At 40.5% G+C, this 20,369-nt stretch overlaps 1 long non-coding RNA gene across 4 annotated transcripts; it reads right to left on the reverse strand.

Annotated features, from left to right (window-relative positions):
- Positions 1–62: 62 nt before the first annotated feature.
- Positions 63–20,028, reverse strand: LOC124148740. 4 transcript variants are annotated; one of them, XR_007223184.1, is made up of 5 exons: positions 19,995–20,028; positions 19,466–19,471; positions 18,189–18,214; positions 3,419–3,558; positions 63–475 (listed from the first exon to the last, which is right to left on the reverse strand). It is a non-coding gene; the product is annotated as an uncharacterized LOC124148740 (long non-coding RNA). The 4 variants fall into 4 exon arrangements; XR_006863012.2 differs by lacking the exons at positions 19,466–19,471; positions 19,995–20,028 and adding exons at positions 7,454–7,589; positions 19,238–19,459; XR_006863010.2 differs by lacking the exons at positions 19,466–19,471; positions 19,995–20,028 and adding an exon at positions 19,238–19,459.
- Positions 20,029–20,369: the final 341 nt, after the last annotated feature.

Here is a 20,369-nt window from a genome sequence, read left to right on the forward strand (position 1 = left end):
TCTGTAAATAATCGAGACAATTAATATCATGAGCATCAATCCCCACTATTGGGATCAACGACATGTATCAATCAAGTCAATGAGCCTGACCACCCGATCCTGTTAGTCACCTCTTACAACAAGCATAGTCACCTTTTACGGCAAGCATGGGTTGCTGAAGACCTATTCTACCCCGGATCTTCACGTATGAATGTTTGGTAGGATTACCAATATGGTAAGTTTGATCAAACATTTCTTCATCTGTATTTGGGAGTGTTTAGATGTGAGGCAGGCAGAGACGAAGCTCTAATTTATTCTGGCCTGATATTAGAAGCGACATTTTATGACATATTTTGACTGTAAACCAGTGAGTATTACACTAGAGTGGTGAGCGTGACGATTCCGTGGTCCTGTGTGGGTGTCCTGGGGAAGCGGGCTACGTCTGCTTGTTTTCCAGCACCAGGTATTGTCCCAGAGGCCATAACATGCAGACAGTCTGCTGGAACAATAATGGAATATTCCTTTTAAGTCATATTCTGAATGATCTGCAACAAGATAAGCATACTATCAGTTCCTTGGTGGCAAGACTTCTGTCATGGCTCACTGATTCTTCCAAGCACATCATCATCTCGGGAACTGTCTAGCGGAAACTGTAGACGGAAATTATCCCTTGATGCTCAAATCCAAATATTAAAAACCTATACATATCTGTAGAATTTTTTTTTATTTATCAAAAAATGAAATTGCTTGTTATGTAAACATACCTACCATGAAAATGTCTGAATTATTTTATGAATGTGTTACTTGTCAAATTTGCAGGGCGATTGAATTGGGTTTAATGCCTCTTAACAGCATTCCAGTTATATTGAGGCTTGTCAGCTTAATGTGGGATAGGGGCGGTCGGGTAGCCTAGTGGTTAAAGCGTTGGCTCATCACGCCGAAGACCCGGCTTCGATTCCCGACATGGGTACAATGTGTGAAGCCCATTTCTGGTGTAGCCCGCCTTGATATTGCTGGAATATTGCTAAAAAGCGGCATAAAATCAAACTCACTCACTCACTTAATGTGGGAGGAAAGACCGAAGTGATGTAGAACCTGGATGTTTACCACTTCGGTGAAACCCACGAGCAATGGGTAGGGTGCTGGCAAACCTAGAAACATAATTGGGGGGAACTGGGATTCAAACCCAATATTGCATGCCAAAGGGATGCAACTCTGCACAGCGAGTTGAAGCACCTTATACAACTGGGTAAAAGGCACTTTGCAGAAATATATACTACTCAAAACAAGCTGAAGAACATCCACAATTGGCAGACTGTGTGTTGCAATACCTGCCAGCCATGACTGATTAACTATAGGCATATGAAAAACATTGAGTGTTCTTTAACTTCTTTTGAGTAGTATACTTTGTGTTCATACACAATACAACAACATGCAGACCTGATGACCCAAAAGGAAATGTGCAGAACTTGTAATTTTGTTTGGAATGCTTGGTCTTCTCATAATTCAAGTATTTTCGTGCACAAATGCAATGTATCTCAGGTCTTTGGAGACAAATAACAATGCATAATTCTATATATTTGGAAACAGCTTATGTTTTTGTCATTTGCATGCCTGGTTGGTTTGGTTTGTTTGTTGTTCAATGCCGCACTCAGCAATATTCCAGCCATATGACGGTGGTCTGTAAATAATCAAGTCTGGACCAGACAATCCAGTGATTAATATCATGGGCATCGATCCACGCAATTGGGATCGATGACATGTATCAACCAAGTCAGCAAGCCTGACCACCAGATCCTGTTAGTCGCCTCTTACGACAAGCATAGTCACCTTTTACGGCAAGCATGGGTTGCTCATCTCTGCAAGTAAAACTGTCATTGTGTAGGCCCACATGTGTAGCTTCACATTTAACAGCTTATTCCTTCTTTTGCGTAACAATATGTGTTACTGTTCACATTCATGCAATCATTCAGAGTGATTAATCTCTTCAAAGCTGAGCTCATTTTGACTGTCCCCCTCCCCTCTCCTCCCTGTTTTATTGATTACCCTGTTTAACATATTTGAAAAAAGTGAAAAAGGATTTTCTTAAATAGGCAATTTTGATTGAAGGTTCAATAGTCCAAAACCCATACATGTTACATCACTGTTGAAGACCTGCTTGAGAAAATGTAAACAAGTGGACCCATAATAAAGGAAACGTCCACACAGTCCTCCCATTTATTATATACTTTTTGTCTAGTTGTCAACCAGAAAATTAAATTATTTCACTACAAATGTAAAACCTTGAAACGTAAATTCTCCCTACCTAACACACAAGAACAGTTCACCACCTCTTGTATTTGGGACTTTAAAAGTAGTTTCATGTTTGCAAAATCTTAAAGAGTGAGTGAGTGAGTGAGTGAGTATGGTTTTATGCCGCTTTTAGCAATATTCCAGCAATATCATGGCGGGGGACACCAGAAATGGGCTTCACACATTGTACCCATGTCGGGAATCGAAGCCGGGTCTTCGGCGTGACGAGCGAACGCTTTAACCACTAGGCTACCCGACCGCCCCCAAATCTTAAAGAATATAAACAAAAGTATCAAAAAATATTTAGGGTCACAAAAATTCTTTATCATACATTTAGATATAATTATATACAAAATCCACTTTAACAAAAAAATATTCTTGAAAACTAGGAGACCGCTTTTGAAAGCGACAGAATACAAGCTGGTCAAGTAACAAAAATAGCACTTTGCGAAACGAACAGTCTTGATTGACAATTCAAATGCGACCAAATGACCTAACATAAAAAGAACGTCAACAGTTTGTGTACAGACAAGTCACTTACGACAAAGGGAGACAATTTAAGGGGATATACCTCTTGTATGACAATAGTTCCGTAAAGCGTTATGTTCACTGCAATGAAAATATCACTTTTCTCAACTTCAGAAAACTTCAGAAGTATATAATAAAACATTATACACCCAAGTTCACCTGGGCCCACTAATATAGTTTTCCTGCCTATTGCCTAGCCAACATGCCCTAAAATATATCTGAAATGATTAAGAACAAAATTGGACTAACAAAGTCATAAAACCATTCACGTTTCCTTAACTCTTTAATAAACATCCTCCCAACTTCCTCTGCTTCACAGATGCAGACTGCATCCAGAGAATCCAATCCTAACTTACACCAAATGCTGCTGTCAATTATCAAAGTTTCACCAGGTAATATATCCGCAACCATAGAATCTATTTAAACCCTTGTTATGTGGAAGTAAATTTCACCAATTTCCGCTGCAAGATTTGGACCTTTGACATCAAAGAGTGTGTGGTTCTCTTGTGTTGAAGTACAGGAAGAGAATGAATAACAACTGTATCCTCAAGCTCTGCTGAGTATCACTGAAGGATCGTGTCTGGCATTGAATAACATACAAAGGTACAAAGGCTCTCACCTGTTGGCAGCCAATAAACAATTCATATGAGGTCTGAAGTTTTCAGCTTAACTGAGCCACATTTCTTCATACTTCAGAAGGGTTTGTCTACACTTGAGCCTTTAAGTTTAGCAACAGCAGTATTCTGAAGATCATGTTCTCTGAAACACCAAACATATCTTATTGCAAACATTACCAATATTATACATAATCTAGTTATTCATATTCACATATCGAGTTTAGTTGCTGAAACCATGCTGATGAGACATTAAATACTAAATATGAAAATTAATGACATTAATATAGTAATATATTACAGAAGTCTATAAACACACAAACAAAAGCAAAAAATCTGATTTGAGCAAAAAGTTATGCAAACAGAAGCGAAAAAACCTTTTAATATTTGTAAGAAAGCTGCTAAAAGCAGAGTCTAAAGTCCGATTCTGACTATATCATGAGCATGTGTTCATGAATCACTTTTTATCAAATAGTTCGCTAAAAGGTGATCTTATCCTCAAATTTAGCATTATCCTTGATGATTTTGTGTGGTCAAAATACATCCAGTGGGCGAAGATATGATCTGAATTCTAATCAGTATGAAGAACATAAAACACAATTGTTAAAAAACAAAAATATGGTAATTAAAATCAAACAACACAAGAGAATAGTTGAAGGGCTCAGATTTCAACAAATCTGTCAACAAGATTTTGAAAAAATATATCTCAGCTGCTGAGGAAAAGTCCGCTGACTCTCACAATGAAGAGTCTACCTGATCAGTCTTGATCAGCTGTCGAAAGTCGTGACATGATAACGATGGACAGTGATACGCAGTCTTCAATCACTCCCATTACAACCCGGGCCAGATCTGATAATGGTAATTAATCAACTGTCTTTATCTCATCTATTGGCAAATAATCAGCTTGTGAAACATTAATGAGAAGGAGCTATTCACACTCAGCTCCTTCTTCCCATTGATTGCCGTGGACGTTGTCTCATGCTGCAAGAAGTGGGATATTGGAACGTGATCAAGTCTGTGAGGGTGGACTAGGTGTGTCAAAAGGAGTGGGGGCTAAAGCCAGGCACGATCTGAGTCGTGCTTCGGGCATGACCCTGTGGGAGAGACGGAGGGGATCACGTTGTGTCACTGAGGGTGGGGGTCTATAAAAGTCAGGAGAGGCGAAAAGAGGATCAATAAAGTTGTCCATGCGAGTGGAGGGGTGGCTCAGGGTGCCAGTGGGTATGGGGTGGGGGATCTATGGAAGTCAGGTAGCCAGTGGGGTAGGGGATCTAAGGAAGTCAGGTTGCCAGTGGGGGTGGGTGGGGGATCTATGGAAGTCAGGTTGCCAGTGGGGGTGGGTGGGGGGATCTAAGGAAGTCAGGTTGCCAGTGGGGGTGGGGTGGGGGATCTATGGAAGTCAGGTTGCCAGTGGGGGTGGGGTAGGGGATCTATGGAAGTCAGGTTGCCAGTGGGGGTGGGGTGGGGGATCTATGGAAGTCAGGTTGCCAGTGGTGGTGGGGTGGGGGATCTATGGAAGTCAGGTTGCCAGTGGTGGTGGGGTAGGGGATCTATGGAAGTCAGGTTGCCAGTGGGGGTGGGTGGGGGGATCTATGGATGTCAGGTTGCCAGTGGTGGTGGGGTAGGGGATCTATGGAAGTCAGGTTGCCAGTGGTGGTGGGGTAGGGGATCTATGTAAGTCAGGTTGCCAGTGGTGGTGGGGTGGGACATCATGTTGTGTGCAGTGTAGGAAGGTTAGTGGATAGGGGATCTTTGAAAGTCACATCTTGTCATTGTTTTGTTTGTTTTTTGATGTTGCAATATTTCAGGTAAATGACAGTGGCCTTTGAGAAATGACAGTGGCCTTTGAGGAATCCACCCCAGGCAAACCAGTGGTTGATAGAATGACACACATCCACATCGTCACCGAGTCTGACCACCCACTCGAGTAAGTGGCCTCAGCGGATATGCTTTGGTTCATGAGGACCATTTCTAACCCAGTATCCTCACACAGGTAATGTTTTGTTTGTGGGGGAGGGGTAGAGAGAAACAGAGAGAAGTTGTGTCAGTACGGGACTTGGTACAACACAAATGGACTGTTTGCTTGAGACCCGTGCAGATCCGGGGTAGAATAGGTCTTCAGCAACCCATGCTTGCCGCAAAAGGGGACTATGCTTGTCATAAGAGGAGGCGATTAACCGGATCGGGTGGTCAGGCTCATTGGGTTGATGCATGTCATCGATCCCAATCGCATGGATTGAAGCTAATGATATGAATCACTGGATTGTCTGGTCCAGACTCAATTATTTACAGACCACCGTCATATTGCTGAGTGCGGCGTTAAATAATAAACAAACAAACAAACAAAACTGTTTGCTTGTTGCCCATTCAGAAATATTCCAGCTATATGATGAGTGAGTGAGTGAGTACCTGGTTTGCCTTTACACTGCTTTTAGCAATATTCTAGCAATATCAAGGCAGGGTACACCAGAAATGGGCTTCACACATTGTACCAATGTGGGGAATCGAACCCAGGCCACAAGACTACCCCACCACCCCAGCCGTATGGTAGTCTGTTAACAAGATGGCCTGGACAAGACAATCCAGTGATTGACATGATCATTGATCTACACAGTTGGGATAAGCTGTACCAGTAAGTACAAGCAATGATAATCAGACAACTGCAGATAGATCAGTACACGAAACTTCTTATTCTATTCATTTTAGTTTCTACAACAAATACATTATTTGTGGCCCAACACTGGACCATGTGACCTACCAGACTCAATAAAGGTTGAACACGATTTAACCAGCATCACTTAAAGAAATGGAGTGTGATGGACAAGTCTCTCTCTTTAATGTATTTAGCAGTCTAGTCTGCTGGACTTTGAAGGCACTTGTGAGGTATAAATATGTCACCCACAATTGCCTTCACTTCCTTATAACTTGTAATCCTTTCAGTCGGTCACAATTGGGTATTTATATCAAGAACCAAACCCCTTTATGCTCTCTAAAATCAAGATCATGAAACTCAAAATGAAGAGGTTGTCGTCTGGTGTGGTTTCTAAATCAAATTAAGTTTCTCGGGTTAGTGACAGAAGGAGAAAGAAAGGGAAAGAAGGGGTGGAGATCAGCTCCAACTTCTCCACAGTGATCACTTCAGTTGTCCTGTGGTAACAGCATTGGGTCTGTAGCTCTGAAGGGACCAATTGGCCTGAACCAATTTAATAGATTACCCTTGTGTCCTTCTTTTGGTAATGTACCTAAGGTTGATTTAATCTGGAGCGAGAGGAATCTTAATCTTCTGGCGAAGAATAGTACAGTTTCAGCAATAATTTGGTGATAGTTGAGAGATTTGGATCCTTTTTAATTCATCTGGAAATGATTTGTTACGAAGATTAAGGGATGTAGACAGCAGTATTTGAGCATAACCTGGGACAGGCTAACTTGTGGTTTATGTGGTTGATGAGGTGATGAGGTGATGAGGTGAAATGGGGTTTGTGTTATATTCAAGATTACTGCACTTTTATAGCGATATGTGTGTGTGCAGGTGTGTGGCTGTTTGTAGTAGTCTGGACTATATTTTAATGTCTTTAGTATGACATGGCTGGGTAATGAACCACCGACCTTCCACACTCCAGATAGATGCTCTCTATCCAGTACATCATAGGGGCGGGGCGGTCCGGTGAGTGAGTGAGTTGGGTTTAAAGCCGCTTTTAACAGTATTCCAGTTATATCACGGCATGTCAGCTTAATGTGGGTGGAAAGCCCGAAGTGATGCAGGTCTCAGACGTTTACCACTTCGGTGAAACCCACGAGCATGGGTATGGTGCTGACAAACCTAGAAACATAATCGGGGCGAACCAGGATTCGAATCCACAATCAAAGGTTTGTGGCGTGTCCAAGGGTCGCAACTCTGCACAGCCAATTGTGGTGCCTTAGATGAATGGGCAACCCATGCCCCCTCCGGTTAATGAGGAGATACCCTATTTGTAGAAATGATGCACAATGACCCTGAGGATCCCGAGTAGAATAGTTCCCCACAACAATGCTTCTTGTACCTGTAGACTTAATGAATTGAAAATGGTGACTTGATGACCTGGTTGAGCGCGTCTCTTCATACCCAGACAGTGTAGATCATTGTAACATCAACCTCCAGTTTGTCAGGCACAGACTGCCAACACAGCTGGAATATTGCTGGCATTGTTGAACAAGAAACAAACAATGACAGATAGGGTAGGTCATCAGTAATGCACACAAAATATAACGTTCCCCAAACAGACACAATGCTGTCTTCAGAAACAAATATAAGCTTTTATCATATGAGTAGGTTTCTTGGCAGGATAAAGCCAACGGATAAAAACGATATCCGTTGGGGTCATATGCGGATAGAGATGCAAATATCAAAGGTCAAGTAGGGACTACTTTCCGTGTTTATAAACAAACATGGCGTCAATCTTGTCATTCGACGATCGATTCAGAATTAACCATCGGGAATCTGGATAAACTACAAGGATAATTGCTATCATTATCATAAGGACGGTCTAATATGCTGAAAATCAGTGTCTAACTGTGATGTAGCCAAGACATTTTATAAGTTTTGGCAACTTTGGGGATATAAATTTCGAAACAATTTTGCGAGGGCACTAGGCCTAGCCAAACGGGATCAGTAGCTGTATCTGTGCTTGTAGACCTCTGCGGCTTGAAACCTTCTCCACAAATTAAAATAGTTGGATTTGTCCGAAATATGCTTGAATTGTTAGCTGGTTTCGTTTCGTCGCTGTGTGTACATCTGACTACACTTCTTAACGTTATGATAGGACAGACAGACTGTCAACATCTGACCGTGGCCATGACGTGTCATAGACTAGGGTTAGAATAGCTTCCCTTTGACAAAGGGCGTTTACTCAAGCGGACAGACCAATGGATTGCCACGAAATGCAAGTAAAAACAATTGTTGTTTTGCGTAGATGTTGCTTCGCCATTGTATAAGAAACAGATTTCAGTTGGAACTATATTGGCTAGTGTCACTGTCCGACTGACATATCACTTACCCTGTAACGTAATAAATATTAATGCATGCATTCCGGGAAAACTCGCAATGTTTAGGTAATGTTTGTGAGAGAGGGAAAGCGATTTTCAAACACAGAATTAAAGAATGACATTATATGATAAAGAGGTTATCACACTTGTGTGTTTGGGGATGGTAAATCTACATGCTTCAATACCAACTTCAAAGTTAAGGAAATAAAACAAGTAGCTTAAAATCTACGTTAAAAAATCACTTTCAAAATAATAATTCTCATTCACATGCAATCAACATTGATTAATTTTGATCATAACTGATATTACAAATACCCTGCTCAATTTTGTTATCAAGAAATTGGTCTGAAACATTTTTAGAACATGTATACAATAAAGGTTTTTCTGGCCTTCACAGTTAACTGTTGAAATGAAGGACAACATAGCTGTAAGTGGACACGCTCGAGGGTACACATGAAGCATTATTAAAAGTTTACTTAACAGGATTTATTTTCCCAGTTGCCCAGGGTATTATAGGTCACTTCTGTTATGATAAATACTCTGGACTCCTTTCCCCCAGTGGCGGTCGGGTAGCCTAGTGGTTAAGGGTTCGCTCGTCACGCTGAGGACCGACATGGGTACAAAGTGTGGGGCCCATTTCTGGTGTCCCCCACCGTGATATTGCTGGAATATTGCTAAAAGCGGCGTAAAATCAAACTCACTCACTCACCTTTCCCACCATGGCCTCATTTCAGAAAGAGTGGGTCCATCTCTCTTAGGACCAAACACAGAATTTCTCTCACTCACAAGCATTAACTCATCAACAACATATCAATAGGACGTCTGAACAAGAGTTAAAAGCATAAATAAAAAACTAAAAATACCCCAGATGAATGAGTCTTGGGCACGCCAGAACCTATGATTGTGGGTTCGAATCCCGGTTCGCCCCGATTATGTTTCAAGGTTTGTCAGCACCATACCCGTGCTCGTGGGTTTCACCGAAGTGGTAAACGTCTGATACCTGCATCACATCAGGCTTTCTTCCCACATTAAGCTGACACGCCGCGTTGTAACTGGAATACTGTTGAATGCAGCGTTAAACCCAACTCACTCACTCACACAATTCTATACATAACTGTATTTATTAAGAATTCAAGATTCCCTCTTGCTCTTTATAAATGGCGTTGGTTCCCATCCTTCATCTTGACATTTAAACTAAAAGATATTCCTTAAGTAAGTAAGTAATTTTGTCTGGCCTTCTTTACATGGTGTTGTGACATTTGAAATTATGTATTTCGATGTAAATTAGAAATTAAAGCTTTGTGGTAAAGTTACATTCTTCATGGTTTCCTTACTTCATGGCCGGTTACATCCCATGTAACAAACTTATCACATTGGAATCTCCTGGAACTCAGCACTCCACGTGAATGGTGTTATTCAAAATTCACCTTTTACCATTTCACTGATGTAAGCAAAAAATACCTCAAAAGAATTGCGCAAATGATCACATGATAACAAACAGCTGTGGAAAGCCATTGGCTCTGTTTTAGAATTGACTTCAAAAATGGAATCCAAATCTATTTGAAAGAAAATGGATTGAGACAGGCTGGCAATAATTTAACAAAACTACTTCAGAGATGAAGCTTTTTGCTCCATTCTTTTCCACACGACGATGTTAAATTAGGTGGTGATGAAACTTTATGGAACAAAACAGACGACCAAAAAAAAACATGCAAGGACTGATATTTGGAAATATTTTAATACTCTCAGTGCTAAATAGGCAGTAGAGAGAGGCACCTTAATTGTTGGGTATTAGAGGATTAGGCCACTTGGCAGCATATACCAGCCAAATGCCACAATAACTTAATGAAAATCACTACCTATGGGTCAGTTAAGTCAATAGGATCAGGATTGAGGTGTTGCAGCCACAGGGAGTTCTAATCTTGTAAACTGCCGGTGCAGTTAACACTCCTATTGCATGCCGCCAGCCAATAACTCACGACTCCCTGTGATATTGAACCACACAAGTTGGCTGCAGCAGCAGAACGCTGCCACAGTTCCACTCAAAAACTCATCTAGTTTATTCTGGGTGACTTGTGTTGGAATTGAGAACTGGTGTGAAATTACTAATGGTATTAACCAGAATTGTCATTTTCTGACATCATGAATTATATAACACACCTGCTGACGATTTCGTCTTATCAAATGATAGAATGGTATGTCAATTTGATGAGCTCTTTCTGTGTTGGCTCGTACTGTACCGATATAGCCCTCGAGGTGAGGTGAAATGGGGTTTAACATCGTGTTCAAGACTATTGCGACATGTGGTGTGGTGTGGTGCGGTACGTGAGTGAGTGAGTGAGTGAGTGAGTGAGTGAGTGAGTGAGTGAGTGAGTGAGTGAGTGAGTGAGTGAGTGAGTGAGTGAGTGAGTGAGTGAGTGAGTGGAGTGAGTGAGTGAGTGAGTGCTCGCCCACTGAGATACCATGCCGAAGTTTCACCTGAATATCCCACTCAGACACAGTATACTGACTCCATGCTGACCAGTCCTTGTTTTAGCCAATTAATGCCGAGTGCAAGACAGGGTAACAAGTACCATCTTTAAATGTCTTTTGGTATGACGCAGCCGGGGATTGAACCCCGACCTTCTGCTTTTTTGGGCGGACACTTTACCACCAGACCATGGCAGCAGTCATATCTCTTGACCAGCCACATCAATGTCCAGCATGGCCTGTTTTGTTATTGTAAACTGTAAATTACAAGAAAAGATTCCAGCATGATTACACCTATACATATACAAAAAAGATCAGCTGTACTTTCAGACGTACGTCACCGAGAACTGAAGTGCAACAATGGCAGACATTACTAAAATTTGCGATTTTACAAAGGGTTGCAATATTATATACTTTTGGTGTGTTGTTCTTTAACAAAGGAGTCAAACTTTTTAAATCATACTAAATGTATTTCAGAAAAGAACCTTTATTTTATCATATTGGTATCTCCAATGTTTCTCTTGTCTCATGTTGTTGATGTGTCCAGATGTTTGTGTGCTTTTGATTGGTTGAATTTGATTGGGGGAGTCTCCGATAGGAATGACTGACACTGACAGTGTTGATGAAAGGGGTCAATGCAATCGTTGTCATATATTAGGCCAATGTTTAATTCTGTATGGGAAAAACATGCTGGGGAAATGTTTCATGCACTGCGACCATGTCAAGTATTTGTCCTATCATAAACAGAGTCCTTCACCATCAATCTCTGTCAATGTTCAGCCAGAAAAGTTCAAACTGCAAATATATTTTTGGTTTGGTTCGGTTGTTGTTTTATGCAGCACTCAGCGTTATTCTAGCTGTATGACCGCGGTCTGTAAATAATCGAGTCTGGACCAGACAATCCAGTGATTGACATCATGAGCATCGTTCCACGCAATTGGGATCGATGACATGCTTCAACCAAGTCAGCGAGCCTAACCACCTGATCCCGTTAGTAGCCACTTACAACAAGCATATAGAACCTCTATATCATAAATAACTGTAAACATCTGTGCTAATGAGTGACCCCTATAGTTACGACTGGATGTTGTCGTATGAAAGAATCAGGTGTTCCTTCACGTCTTTAGAGTAGTATTATACAGTAGATTGTTTAAACTGCCATCATGTTCGACTGGCAAAAAATGATGGTTTAAACAGAGTGCAAGACTACTTTGAGTTTGTGCGAGAGAAAACAATAGAACACAAATCTGGTTTAGTACTGTACAAGTCTTCAAGTACATCCCGTTCTGCTAAATGTGGGACAAAAGCCCAATCTCATTAAAATGAGATCTTAGTTCTCACTATCCCTAAACAAAGATCTGAGGACATCCCATTATAGGTCACATCAGAACGACCTTTCATCAGACCAATCAATGCGTCGCTTACCAGATCATGAAATTGACAGTCGGAATGTGTTTTCTAATCATGCAACCTCGAAAACGTTACCATGAGGTACCTTATTCCGAACGACAGTAACAACCCGTACGGCTGATTCCGTCAAAATTATCGTCTATCTCTCGCTTCCGTGAGATAAACATTTGAACAGAGAAGGCGTTCTACAGCAAGTGGGAAGTACTGCCATACAATCTCAACCATATATTAGACATTAGAACATTGGTTTGTTCAGTTTCCAAAATTTTAATCGAGAACTGTGTCTACATATTTTTCAAGGCTAGTCTGAAATGGAAGTCGCCAGTTAAAATGAGTGTCGTAAAGCTCTAGAAAGCTGCTTTCTAATTGGCTGATGTCGTTTTCTTGTTATGGTCATTTCAGTGGTCGGTGAAAGTTCGCAAAAGGTCGTTCTGACATGACCCATAATGGGATGTCCTCAGATCTTTGTTTAGCAGCAGCGAGAACTTAGGGCTTTTGTCCAATCTCATTAAAATCTAAGTGTCACTGATCGTTGAAATTAAACACTTTGGTCAATCTCATAAAATTAAAATTTTTTTTTACTTGGATACCTACCGGCATGAATAGATCTATCTGTCTACACCCCTTTTGAAGGTTTTATCAGGTAAACTCAGAGCGAATACTGACCGCCCAATCTAAATGAAGGATGCCTGGATTTTTCCACCAATCAGGTGTCAGCTTTCTATAATGATTTGGCTGAATTTCCTTACCGCCTTGATTTGGAATTTCAAATTTACACCCTTTCCATTTTCACATTAATGCATCCCTGAGAAAACAAATAATGGATCTGCATCCTTTATGAAGTTTGATCCACAACATGAATTACTATAGCGAGCTTGTGATGCCTGAGACATGGTCAGTGGATGCTGCTTGAACAACCAAATGATCTCCAACATCATGTTATTGATGCCTGCTTCAGACACTGTGTTTACTGTTCAGTATCAAACCATGTATAAAGAAGTCATTAAAAGAGCAAGAGACATATCAGCTGTCAGAAACAAGCAGTTACAAGGCTTTACACACTCCAGTTTTTCTCCATTCTGACGGCATGACCAACATGCCATACATCTTACCTACCACTTACACATCACTGTGGAGAAGAGGATGGCCTGACATCAAAGGGGGCAGTGTTTAGCTGAAGGTCATGTACAAAGTAGCCCTCACCTGCAAATAGCTGAGGGGTAGGGGAGAAGGTGTGGCACCTGGGAGATGTGGTCCCAGGTGGTTGGGGGAGTGAACATCAAAATGTTTTGTGTGACCTGCCTTGATCCAGTTAGGGATTTGAAAAACAAGACTACATACAAGACATTTTCTCTGAATGTCATCAATTCGCTGTGCAGAGTTGCGTCCCTTGTGCACGCCAGAAACCTTTGATTGTGGGTTCGAATCCTGGTTCGCCCCGATTATGTTTCTAGGTTTGTCAGCACCATACCCGTGCTCGTGGGTTTCACTGAAGTGGTAATTTAAAAATTTGAGACCTGCATCACTTCGGGCTTTCCTCTCACATTGAGCTGACATGCCGCGATATAACTGGAATACTGTTACAAGCAGTGTTAAACCCAACTCACTCACTCTGAATGTCATGAACTGGTTGTCATTTTATCCATATGATTACTACTGAAAGTAATTTTTAACCCAAGTTGAATCACAGAACATTTTAGTGAGAGTCATGCGTAGGCATCGTGCGTAGGCATCGTGCAAACCACCCCTCAGCCTAAAAGACTGGTTCGGACAATGAATATGGATGAATTTCGCTTAAAGATCCTGTGGTTGAATGTAGTATTGTTATGATTCAACAACAACCACATATATCTGTACACAGTTTGATACATCTGATTTGTTTTTTTTTGTTTAACGCCGCACTCAGCAATATTCCAGCTATATGACGGCGGTCTGTAAATAATCGAGTCTGGACCAAACAATCTGTGGAAATGAAGGTTGTTTTACAACAGCCACATCACAGCCACATCAACATCATATCTGGAACAACCATGAGCAGGGAGAACAGATTCCCAAGATGCTGTGATCCTTGCTGAGGAAACAATCACAGGAATCAGGTCGTCACAATGTGTGACCTGCAGATAAGCTGGGTATCCCTGGCCCTCCTGCCACGACATGGATCAATGCTTATGCTAACAACCACTACTTCCTCTGATCCAGGGTCAGTGACACACGGGCGGTCAGATATAGCTGTAATATCACAGCTTAAAACAACACTGACACTTGCCCATAGTCATAATCAACCTGAATATTGAATGACTGTCAAAACGATTTAGTTTCCAGACACCACAATCTGTGCCTGATGGCCAAATGGTGCTTTAAAAGAACATACGGTTACATCCAAAATGAATAGACATGATTTGTACATAGAATATCTCAAATTGAATCTCCTCAAAGGGTGCCGCTCATATACATAAGAAAACAGTCATCAAAGATTAAGAATATACTTCAACAGAACCTTGAAATACAGATCAGGTCTTCCGTACCCTGAAAGCAAATACAAAATGACATTAATGCCAATGTATTTTGTGAACAGCTACTAAGAAAATATCAAATAAGTTTCCATATTGTTACAGCATTATTTTCCCATGATAACATTACAAAGCAAACTCCCAACCACATTCTGGCAACATCATATGATGATGTAGCCCCGGGCTGAGTCTGCCGAGTCTGCCAGACAGACCTACGGTGCTTGCCTTGCCTTTCTCCTCACAAAGCAGTGTAATTGAAGATGAAAACAGCAAAAAGCATGTGAAGTGCGTAATAGAGACACTGGCGTAATTCAAGTGAAAATCTCTGGAGGTGTTTTTGGCTAACTGTGAGATGTCTAGCTTCCGTTTGTACACTGCAATGTTAACAGAAGCCTTATCACTGCGGTAATCGGGTCGCTGCATATCAAATTAGCCTGATCTCATTTAATGTAAGAATGTGGAGTGGTTAGAAGTTTGCCAGGGTGTGTTTTTGTGGGTGTTTTTTCTCTCCTCAATTGATAGGGTTCTCTCAACAAAATGTCAGTGTATATTTTTAGATGGCTTTGTCTGTTGGTTTTGAGAGGTTTATCATTCTCCTATAGACAATGAAAACAAATGCAGTTATCTTTTTTACAGAAAATGTTCACCTTTCTATCATCAATGGAAATGTGAAGGACATCGAGCATGCAAAAGTTGTTGCAATCAAGACTCATAGTAAGAGAATGCTTGCAGCATTTCTAGCCTGTTTCTCCCAGTCAGTATTACCCTATTTCATTAATAAGTTCGACCCGTGAAGATCCGGGGTAGACTATACTTGTCGTAAGAGCCGACTAACGGGATTGGGTGGTCAGGCTTGCTGACTTGGTTGATACATGTCATTGATCCCAATTGCGTGGATTGATGCTCATGATGTTAATCACTGGATTGTCTGGTCCAGACTGGATTATTTACAGACCGCCGTCATATAGCTGGAATATTGCTGAGTGCTGCGGTAAACAACAAACAAACAAACATTAATTAATTAGTGTCCCATTTCTGGTGTCTCCAACTGTGATATTGCTGGAATGTTGCCAAAAGAGATGTAATACCCAACTCACTAATTCCAGACATGCAAAGACCTTTTGACATACTACCCCATGGCACCCAAGTCCCTGACATACACATAGATCTCCAGATTTAAACCATTACGAGGTCATAATGCTATTGTTGTTACAGCTGATTCGAACACAGGACTTCATTGGCCATTCATACTGGCCTTATACAACTTTTGGTCATTCTCCAAAATTATAGAGAAATAATATATCAACCATCCCATGGTTTAAGTCAGAGAAATAACTAGAATCTGTTCATCCGGAAGTTGAATCAACTCGCCACTTCAGGGCTCGATAATTCTACTCCCGTAATCAACCAATTCCCATGATTTCTCCATTACATCTATGTTGGCATGATACTTTTCCAATAGGGTAAACACTTCTCTAACTTCCACATACTGCACAAGTCAATTACAGTTTGATATGGCCAAACCAAATTAATTTCTGTTTTTACCCCAAAAATACCTCGAGGCAGGAGACCAAAACAGTAAATATAATAACATTTCTTTCTTCTGGAAGTGCTAGTGTATGCATAAAAGAGCATCTTCCTACTTCAATATACAAATAAAGTTTAAGTCATAGAGCAATCAATTTACAAATTAAAACTTGAGTTCAATTTTGATGAATTGCAAAATTATTTTATTAACAATATTCATGTAAAGCAAATATACACCTCTCTTACTTCAAAATAACAGTAACAACACAACTGAGAGAACATAAAATCACATGGTACTTTTCTAAAAATCTTTGTCCATAATAAATGAAACAAGCCTCAAAATAAGTGAGTGAGTGCAGTATGATTCTACACCGCTTTTAGCAATATTCCAGCACTATCACAGCGGGGGACACCAGAAATTGGCTTCACACATTGTACCCATGTCGGGAATCGAACCGGGTCTTCGGCATGATAAGCGAAAGCTTTAACCACCAGGCTACCCGACCGCCCCCTCAAAATAAGGTCAATATCCATGCCATTGTTTGGACCCAACTGTAAGGGCAACTAGACCTGAGGTCTACAAGTCAAATTAGTCCCCGATGATGGGAATGTGTGTAAACATGGAACCTGCTGCCGGAGCCTCAGGACACCACAGGCCATTTTCATTCCTGGAATACCTGCTTATCCCACTGGAGAGGTTATAATAGTAAATATCCCCTGGTCAAATTGGAACCATCACTGAAGTCTCAGGATAGAGACTGGAGCCATGCGTTGGTCATTACAGCCACGTGGCACGACCATTGGTCATTACTGGGAATGCAGCATGAAGTTCGCTGTCGGGACGTAGTAAAACCAACACCGTAAGCCGTAAAACATGACAAGGGCATGGTCTAATTGCAGTGTCTTTCTGAACATGTATTCAATACCATTGCTGGATAACAGTTTTCTAGGCAAGTATCACACATTTTCAGGGCTTTCATGTTGGCTTAGGAGTTGATAAACTTTCATGAAATTTGGCAAATTTTCAACTGGATAATAACACACAAACATTTTCAATTATTAGATTCAAACAAGAAAATCAAAATTCTTTCGGGAATGGAATTGGTTTCAGAGACTCTTGAACTTATTATAGGTGTTCTCCTGTTTGATCGGAAGGGGAAGGTCTTTATTGGCACATGCAGATCTTAATGAAATGCAGCAAGGAGCTATCCAGCGATCCATGTCCCCTCTTTGATGTAGCCCAGCTTATCCATAGCTGGAAGTGTGTGTTTATGACCTCCCAGTATCTGAAGGGGGAAATGATCTGTTACTTATAGCTTCCTCAGACCTCCCTTACAACATGGAAAGTCTTCCCAGCGATGTCTTCAAACAAACGTTTACACATAGACGCCATGCATTAGCACCACGAGGCATGGTGATCATCATATTTACAAGCTATAAAACATTTACTCATGATGGGGTTTCATGTAGTGTAGTTTGGCAAGAAATTTTAAGTTTTCTGCATAAATTTTAAAGACATCTGTACTATAAGGAAAGATAAAAAAGGATATTCAGTTTGAAATAATTAATGACAGACATGCGCAAAGAAACTAGCAATAAGCTAATGCCTGCATAAAGAAAATGTACATGCAAAGTTGATGTTAAATCATATTCCCATAATGAATAATCAAGGCTGCTTTACACAACCTAGAATTATCCTTGACATCAACATGCTAATTAGAATATTCTTCTCCTTAGCAGAGCATTTGGTGATAACCTTGGTGGTTTTACCCAATCTTTTAGCTAACACACATGAAGAGATACATAAATCCCCGATTGGGGTCCATTTTTTACTTACATGTGAAGCAATTAGTTCCTGGAGCTCTGTACAAACAGAAAACTGCCTTTTTAACATGATGGAAAAAGGTATTTTTTGGACCATAAACAACTGTGCATCAAATTACAGCAAGTATCACCTACTTGGAAAAGTATTTCTACAGCTTAATTTGATATGCACTGCCATTATGTTCCTTCATGTTCTGAGGAAAGGCGATACAATCAGGGTGGCCAGTTTCCTCCATGGAACAGATATTTGGGGTTTTAACAGTATGTCATTATATCACAGCTTGTCACTTTCATGTCGAAGACAAACCTGAATTGATGCAGGTCTGAGATGTTTACCACGTGAAACCATCAAACATGGGTATGGTAATGATAATAAACAGTGAGTGAGTGAGTGAGTGAGTGAGTTGGGTTTAACGCCGCTTTTAACAGTATTCCAGTTATATTAGGCATGTCAGGTTAATGTGGGAGGAAAGTGATGCAGACAATGGGCTTCTTTCTATTATATTTCTTGAAATAATCTCATGGTTTTTTGTCAGTAAAATATTTTGATTCCAGAGACTAGGTGTCATGCTACGTTATGTTTGATATGCTTCAACTCATGTAAAACTTTTATAATGCATGCAAAATCCCTTAAGATATGCACTTGTCATCCTTGTATCCATGGTGGCTTCTGAAAAGAATTGGGGGCTCCTGTGCAAAATGTCCAAAAGATCAATCTGTCCAATACAACTTTGCAATGCTTGGATCAAGATATATATCTCAAAATGATGTATGCCATAGTTCATCCTTGTATTCATAGAAGTTTCTGAAAAGTATTGTCCCATCCATTGAAATCAGAAGGATGGATATTTTATGTTTTATATACATTAAAATTGTTTTAAACTACTGCAGAACATTTTCAAAATTAAGGGAAAAAAAATTAAAAATAAGTTTAATATTACAATATTTCAGCAAAATAATGATCACCCACTGCTTCTTAAATAAGATTTGTTTGTGATTTTCAGTTACTCTTCCATAAAGTGAAACACACTTCACAACATCGTGCATCACGAAATTACTTACAAGTGTTAATTAAAATGTGAAGAATTGATCCAGCAGTACAAGAAGCAATCAACATACAATATTGCACTTGAGATTCTTGAGATAGTGTAATGGCGATTCCAAGATAGCTTGAAGGAAACTGGCTCTACAGCGCCCTCTATGTTGAAGATGTCTCAAGTAGAGGGAGATAAGCGACTCCAGTTCAATCAGTAGGAGGGAGAATTGTACCAAGGATACGTCCCAACTCACCTTCATCTGCAGATCAATTAGTACATTGAATTATCAACTAATACCGCTGTACTTGATGGTATTACATCTGAAAATTGTATATAGATCGGATATTATGTGCATCAGTATTAATGTGTCGTGTGTGAAGTATAAAGCATGGAGATGCCAATGCAACACCCAAGGCAAAACCCATCTACCAGGGGCACATATTGATTGAAAAGACATTACTATCTTGAGGTTACCCATTCAAATATATGAGAATGTATATGTGCTGAATTATGAAACTGTCAGAGATGGTATTGATAGAAACACTCCAGGGTGTCAAAATAGGAAATTGAACAAATGTTGTGTGTGATGAATGCTGTGGGAAACGCTCAGACTGCAGAGGAAACAGAGTCGAGAAACGAATCACGATATCTGGGTCTGGTGCAGTGGTGGATAACATTGTGTATAATGTCTTAATATTCATCATGTTTAGATGTCAACCATCATGACAAGTTCAGATTGTCATAGGCAGCTTGCAACATTCAACAAAATAACCAACACTTACTTTTTTCCTTGTTCTGTTTGTTGTTTACTGTTGCATTCATTATTCCAGCTATTTGACTGTGGCCTGTAAATAATCAAGTCTGGACTAAACTAGTCAGTGATACCATGAGCAACCATCACAAACCATCGGGGCACAATGACATGCAATCAACCAAGTTACCATGCCTGACCACCTGAGTTGCATCTTATGAGTTGCATCTTATGAGTGAGTGAGCGAGTGAGTGAGTGAGTGAGTGAGTGAGTGAGTGAGTGAGTGAGTGAGTGAGTGAGTGAGTGAGTGAGTGAGTGAGTGAGTGAGTGAGTGAGTGAGTGAGTTTGGTTTTACGCCGCTTTTAGCAATATTCCAGCAATATCACGGCAGGGGACACCAGAAATG

This window comes from Haliotis rufescens, unplaced genomic scaffold, assembly GCF_023055435.1.
Source record: "Haliotis rufescens isolate VD_foot unplaced genomic scaffold, xgHalRufe1.0.p SCAF_3, whole genome shotgun sequence".
In the NCBI taxonomy this organism is placed as follows: Eukaryota; Metazoa; Mollusca; class Gastropoda; order Lepetellida; family Haliotidae; genus Haliotis; species Haliotis rufescens.